Here is a 6,391-nt window from a genome sequence, read left to right on the forward strand (position 1 = left end):
AAGTATTACTACTACTAGTAGTACTCCCTCCGGTCCTAATTTCTCTGCGCGTAAGTCGAGGCGTAGATACCAAGGAGGGCCTGGTTGTGTGTATACTTGGACAACTCACCCGACTGCGCACTAGGCAGACGAAGCTCGTGTCATGTTGGTGCCGTGGGCGGCCCGCACATTAACCAAAACCTCGCGCCTCCAGCTTAGCCTCCGCATTTTAAATTTCTCAATCTCAAGGCCATGGAGCAATGGGAAACCTATGATAGAGCCAATCGGATGGTTGAGAACACTACAAATCGTAGCTACAGATGCATGTGTGAGAGAGGACGAGTGCGTGCGTGCACCTCTTCTCTTCCTGTATAACGTACTAAACTCAGAGTACAAGTGTATGTGGGCGGCATCGACCTACGGAGCTAGAGATGGTGCGTGCGAGAAGTCCCGAGAGATAGGTGTGTGCGTGGGAAAGAGGGAGACAGATGATATGTGTCGATGTAATGCGTGTGAAAAAAAAGACTAGTCTATAGCTCGCCACGAGGCTATTCCTGTCGAACGCCCCAATAACCGTAAGATATGTATCCGATGGTGCCAGTTATTGCACGTACACAGCAGTAGAAAAATAAGTACCATGGCATATGCTACACCACGACCGAGAACACGTGCGCACGTTACGCCATCCGGGAATAGTGCCGCACTTCAAAACTAGAACCGTCAATAAATTTTTGAGCTTGCGTCCCGTCACATTCCAAATTACTACCACGCTATATTTAATTACAAAGCTGTTCACACCGATCGCAACCTAAACGGTTTCCCACTTAGGAGCGTATTAGTACTCGGTTATAAATACTACTATGCCAAGATGACTGCACATTCCTCCTCAACTCCTCATCCACAAAAACAAACAAGTCATTCAGCATCCTTCCCTTGCATCTACCATGGCCAGTGTGAGTTCTGGGTCGAGAGATTACCACCAGGGAGAGGCGAGCATGGAAGCGGAAGCACGAGAGATGTCCCGCCTCGCCGCGAAAGCAGCCGACATGTCCCGCCGTGCGGAAGTAGCAGCACAGAGGTCCTGCCGCACTGCCGAAGCAGCACGGGGGTCCCGCCGCGCCGTTGATGCAGCAGACTGGTCCGACAGCGCCGCGGAAGCAGCAGAGATGTCCCGCCGCGCCATGAATGCAGAAGAGATGTCCCACCGTGCCGCGGTGGCCTAGGAAAATGTCTCGCGGGCAGGCGACGACTCTTACAGGCGCATGCATGCGATCATCCATAGCCAGATGGATCAGATCTCCGGCTGGGCGAGGTTGCAGGACGACATGAAAGCCTCATTTGAACAGGCTACCGGCGTCATCCGGCAACTAAGGGAGGGCAATGAGAAGCTCCGGGCCGAGCGCAACCTGCTGAGGGTGAAGATCGTCGGAAGTGCAGAGCAGCAGGAGGAGACCAGTGCCTTGTTGAAGAGGACCGGCGTCATCATCAAGAAACTTATGGATGAGAATGACATGCTCCGCATCGAGCGCCAAAGGCTGGTAGAGGAATCTGTGGAAGCTCTCAAGCAGCGTCTTGAGGACACAAAAGAGCTCATCGCCGCTCGCCGCGGAGACTAGTTCCCGCAACCTGCAGCAACGCATCAAGAAAGTAGAGAGCAGCGAGCCAGATCGTTGTCTTCCTTCTTCTTTTGCCCTTGTGTATTTCGGGCGTAGCCGCATGTGGATTTTTTAATTATCTTCCTAATTATGTAAGACAATTATTATCCACTATCGTCGTCCTTATATATTCATCAATCGTGCTATAAGTCGCAGTAGATGTTATATAGGTCCGTCGGATCTTACATCAAGATCCATGCAAAATCTTCTTTTTAGGTTTTCTTTTTTCTCTCTTAAATCTCAGTCGAGTGAGACATAGCCACACCATTAAACAGGGGCATGGGCACCATTAATGGAGACCTTGGGAGAGAGGTGGGCCGCAGATGGAGGTCAAAGGGCTCTCCTCCCGATAAGCACACGCAGGGGTCTGATCGCACGCCTCCCGTACTCAAATAGCTACCCTGCATGGCGCCTCCTAGCTAATAAAAAAAGGGGACGCGTGGCAGCACGTAAATGGTAAGTAGAACGCCCACGGTTTCAATAATACTTGTGTTTCCTATTGTAACATGATAGCACTTGTTCCAAAATGACTTTCCTGATTGTTAATCTGTGCGCCTTCGCAAATCGGACAGCAAAATTACCACAACATGTTGGTGCCATGTCATGACACCAAGCCAAGCTCCATGATTTTCATGCGTGTTTTGGATTTACAGGAATTAAAAAACCAAGTTTATCAATGTTTCCGGCCGAGCCACGACGCCCAGATGTTTGAATTTCATTCCCATTTCTTGCATGGGACCTAGAAATTTACCCGAGGACACACATGCGATTTTCCAACCAACTTTGGTGCACTGGAGCATGTGCTTGTAGTTCAAATTTGAATTATGCACATTAAATGACCAGAAACTCAATTAATGTATAAAAAAGGCCAAACGAACCCGGGATAATTCCAAAATTTAACACGACACTCATATAGTTCTATGTTGCCTCTGTAAAGAAAATCAAGGGGGGGCAGCGTATATCGTTTCGTACACAAAGGTGACACGTTCCCTCTCAGAACCACGAGCATTGCTGAGAGAAGCTACAGTTTGCAAGAAGCTTATACCAAAATTTGTTCCAATTCGGCCAAAAAATTTACCGCAGCATGTTAGTACCATGACATGACGCCACGCCAAGTTTCATGATTTTCAGGCGTGTTTTGGATTTACAAGAATTTTAAAACCAAGTTTCTCAATGTTCTCGGCTGAGCCACGACACCCAGATGTTTGAATTTCATTCCCATTTCTTGCATGGGACCTAGAAATTCACCCGACGACACACATGTTATTTTTCAACCAAATTTGGTGCACTGGAGCATGTGCTTGTAGTTCAAAATTGAATTATGCACATTAAATGACCAGAAACTCAATTAATGTATAAAAAAGGCCAAACGAACCCGGACTAATCACAAAATTTAACACGACACTCATATAGTTCTATGTTGCCTCTGTAAAGAAAATCGGGGGGTAGCGTATATCGCTTCGCACACAAAGGTGACACGTTCCCTCTCAGAACCACGAGCCTTCTTGAGAGAAGCTCCAGTTTGCAAGAAGCTCATACCAAAACTTGTTCCAATTCGGCCAAGTTTTTTACCACAACATGTTAGTGCCATGACATGACACCATGCCAAGTTTCATGATTTCCAGGCGAGTTTTGGATTTACAGGAATTTAAAAACCAAGTTTCTCAATGTTCTCGGCCGAGTCACGATGCCCGGATGTTTGAATTTCATTCCCATTTCTTGCATGGGACCTAGAAATTCACCCATGGACACACATGTGATTTTTCAACCAACTTTTGTGCACTGGAGCATGTGCTTGTAGTTCAAATTTGAATTATGCACATTAAATGTCCAGAAACTGAATTAATATATAAAAAAAGGCCAAATGAACCCGGAATAATTCCAAATTTTAACAAAATGTAAAATTAATTAATATCTTCTCTATGTGGGGCATTTAATAAATGTCTATTTTATATGTTTTCTACCCTATTCAAATTTAGTAGATATGACAGTTTGATGCTCTCACATAATCTATTATTAGCACTATAGGGGATGTTGATTCCTATCAACTACCATATCCTAAAGGTTAAAAGAGGTACATAATCATCTTCTCTATTTTGCACAGTGCGCTACCAACCCCTGTACGATGATGCACAGTAAACTGTTGATATGATTTTTATGTAAACCAGAGGCTTAAAGTTGATTTTCATATTGTTTGAAATTGTGTCAATAAAGATTTTTTTTTTAAGAATATTGTTTGCTAATGTTCTCAGATGTGTGTATGAAAGATGTTTTTTCCCTCCCGTTGCAACGCACGGGCATGTTTTGCTAGTGTGTAAAAAAGGCCTAACGAATTGGGGATAATTCCAAAATTTAACAGGGCACTCATATAGTTCTATGTTGCCTCTATAAAGAAAATCAGGGGGGAGGCAGCGTATATCGTTTCGCACATAGAGGTGACACGTTCGCTCTCGGAACCACGAGGTTTGTTGAGAGAATCTCCGGTTTTGCAAGAAGCTTATACCAAAACTTGTCCAATTTCAGCCAAAAATTATGTACATATGAAAACAGGGTTTAGATTATCCTGAACATCTCACTACCTAGATCAATGTACTACGATTTGAATTCAACATAAATGGATACAAATTTGAATTGGAGATCGTATGGTACATGTAGTTCATAGTAAAATATGATTACTGTTATATGCATGTTTTTTGTTATCAAGATAATATTTAAATGATGGTATAACTTGACAACAATTGTATTCAAATAAGGAAAATTGATTCAAATTTAGTCCATACGGTAGACGACAATATATATGTTCATATGGTGGAGTAAAATGTTCATATATGATGGAACATCAAAATGTAGGACTACATTCATTATATACCGCAAGGTCACCTAATGATATGTTCGAATTCAACATAATGTGGATTCAAAAATTGAAATTCGAGATCCTGGCATTTGTAATCATATAAAAAGGGACATGACTCTTTCTTGTGGTGGGAATTGATTTGTTTTTTGTTGTTGTTGAGGGAAGTGCGAATTGATTTGGTACTGTACAGGGTAATCTTGTTCTCCTGATTTTTTTTTACATTTTTCTTGTAGTTTTTTCAATGGCATTTATAACTATATAGTAAATGGGGACATGACTCTCTTGTGTCTTGCATGAATTGTTTCTTTTTGTACACGTTCAGTTTGTTCTGCCGAACATGGAATCCGCGCCTTGTTATCCCAAAAATTTCAAGCTCGAGTATCATTTGTCTCATCTGCTGTGAAACTCCCGCCTCTTCAATCCGCGCCGCGCCTTGTTATCTCGAAATTTCAACGTGCGTGAAAACTCCCTCCTCATCCGAAAACGGTCCCGCAGCCCAGACACGCGAAATCCCCCTTCTACCCCTTAGCCGAAAATGTCGGCTCGACGTCGCATGGTCAAAACCTGTGGGGGTACGCTGGTAACTTACCCTACATTTCGGACAAGCGCGTCCCTAAGCCATGGCTCCCCCTACCTTGCCCTTCCTCCCCCCATTCGTACACCGAGGCCGCCAAAACCCGCAAAACCCCACGCTCCTCCGTCGGCCTCCCGACCGCCGCCCAGCCGCAGACTCTTCCCCGACGATGTCGTCCACCGCAATAGTTCGCCGTCCCTCATCCACCGCACCGGATCAGGGTCCGTCGTCGATCTCGTCGTCCCGCCAGATCAGAAATAAATAATGAAGAGATCATATACTAATCCTATGGTAGGTGATGGAACCACATAAGGAAAAGTATAAGTAGAAAACTTAATTAGAGATTGACAAACATAGCATTAGTCAATGATGCAACTCATAAAAGAATTAATAAGGGAAGAGAAGATTCACATATAAATATACTATCCTAGAAATCTTTTGTGATTGTGAGCCCTCATCAAAATATTATATGCCAAAATTGTTGATGTTGGACAAGGAAGACAACTTAATGGTTTATGTTTGTTTATATTCACATAGAAGTCATATTGTCATAGATCCTTCAACATGTGGTGCTTGCCCCCTATCGTTGCTAGCCAAAAATTCTGCACTAAGTAGAGATACTACTTGTGCATCCAAAAACCCTTAAACCCAAATCATATTTTCAAGTGTCCACCATACCTACCTAGGGATTGAGCAAGATCCCTCAAGTAAGTTGTCATCGGTGCAAAAAAACAATAAAAATTACTTCTAAATGTGTGAGATCATTTAGTGTAAGAGAAAATTGAGCGTTGCACGAACTTGTGATGGTGAAGAATAAAAGCGACAGACTGCATAATAAAGGTCGCTATTACAAGGGGCAATGCAACATGACGTTCTTTTGCACTAAGGGTGTAACACCCCGCATGTAACTTGCCATATTTGTAACTCCGACTCTTGCCATTTCCGGCTATGTGTTATGATTTTCCCTCCGTTGTCGGGTTTTGTCTTTCTTTTTGTATTTTGTCATGTCATGCATTTTCATATCATGTCTCATGTGCATTGCATTCGCATATGTGTTCGTCTCATGCATCAGAGCATTTTCCCCGTTGTCCGTTTTGCAATCCGGCGCTCCTATCTCCTCCGGTGCATCCCTCTGGTTTTCTTTCATGTGCGGGTGTCAAACTTTCTCGGAATGGATCGAGGCTTGTCAAGTGGCCTTATTATACCACCCGGAGACCACCGGTCAAGTTTCGTTCCATTTGGAGGTCGTTTGGTACTCCAACGGTTAACCGGGCATCCGCAATGTCCATTTGAGTGTCCAGCAAAACCCCCCTCAAAAACCAGCCCAAA

The sequence above is a fragment of the Aegilops tauschii genome, chromosome 3, assembly GCF_002575655.3.
Source record: "Aegilops tauschii subsp. strangulata cultivar AL8/78 chromosome 3, Aet v6.0, whole genome shotgun sequence".
In the NCBI taxonomy this organism is placed as follows: domain Eukaryota; kingdom Viridiplantae; phylum Streptophyta; class Magnoliopsida; order Poales; family Poaceae; genus Aegilops; species Aegilops tauschii.